Genomic DNA, 320 nt, shown 5'->3' on the forward strand with positions numbered 1-320 from the left:
GGAATCGTAGAATAATTACACGGTCTATTAGATGTGTAGTAACATTTAGTAATAGATTCCATTAGTTAACTGAATTGTTCAAGTAACCTTAAAATCCAAATTAAGTTTTGTTTATTGTCAATATTTAATTTCGACTAATTATAAGCTTCTTTCCATGAATTTAAAATTATAATATTAAACTTCTGGGACCGCTATACTGATAAAATGTCCCTTTTGTCTCTCTCTACACACATATACATCTCTATATATATACAAATATGCCAATAATCTCTTTCCATTACAAAACCATTCTATTAGATATTCCAAAAAAAAAAAAAAAA

This window comes from Camelina sativa, chromosome 7 (genome assembly GCF_000633955.1).
Source record: "Camelina sativa cultivar DH55 chromosome 7, Cs, whole genome shotgun sequence".
NCBI classification, from domain to species: domain Eukaryota; kingdom Viridiplantae; phylum Streptophyta; class Magnoliopsida; order Brassicales; family Brassicaceae; genus Camelina; species Camelina sativa.